This window comes from Meleagris gallopavo, chromosome 1 (assembly GCF_000146605.3).
Source record: "Meleagris gallopavo isolate NT-WF06-2002-E0010 breed Aviagen turkey brand Nicholas breeding stock chromosome 1, Turkey_5.1, whole genome shotgun sequence".
NCBI classification, from domain to species: domain Eukaryota; kingdom Metazoa; phylum Chordata; class Aves; order Galliformes; family Phasianidae; genus Meleagris; species Meleagris gallopavo.
In genome coordinates, this window is record NC_015011.2 from 167,310,599 (window position 1) to 167,311,153 (window position 555).

Sequence of the window (555 nt, forward strand, 5' to 3'; positions counted from 1 at the left end):
GCTGCCCCTAGGTAAGGGTGCGGGGCTGGGCGCGGGGTGGGTGCGCGCTGCGCGCTGCGCGCTTCCTTTTCTTCCGATTCCTTCGCATTGCATTTGTTCTCCTCCCTCCTCCTGCCGCCCGCCCGCTCAGGTGCAGAAAGCGGCTTTCTTCGGGAAGTTCTCTGCCGAGAGCAGCGGTGGGTTCTCGTTCTTAGTTTTATTTTTTTTTTACTTTTTTTTGTGTGTGTGTTATTATTTTTCCCCGAGCGGTACGGGCCGGAGCTTTGTCCGCTCCGCGGTGCGGGATCGAGCGGAGCCCCTCCGCTCAGGGCGGGCTCACGCTGCGACCGTGTGAATGGAGGGGATTAAAAGCGGCGATGCGGAGGATCTCCGGCGTCTCTCTGAAACACGAGAAAACCCTTTTATCCCTGGAGGTTCGGAAAACTTTTAAAGTTGCACTCGGGAGGGAGCTGCCGGCCCCAGTGCCGCCGCGCTCCGTGCGCTGCCCGCGGCTGCTGGCCCCATTCTTATGGAGATGCGCAGCCCCGCTGTGCCCCGCGGAGGGGGAAGGGACCG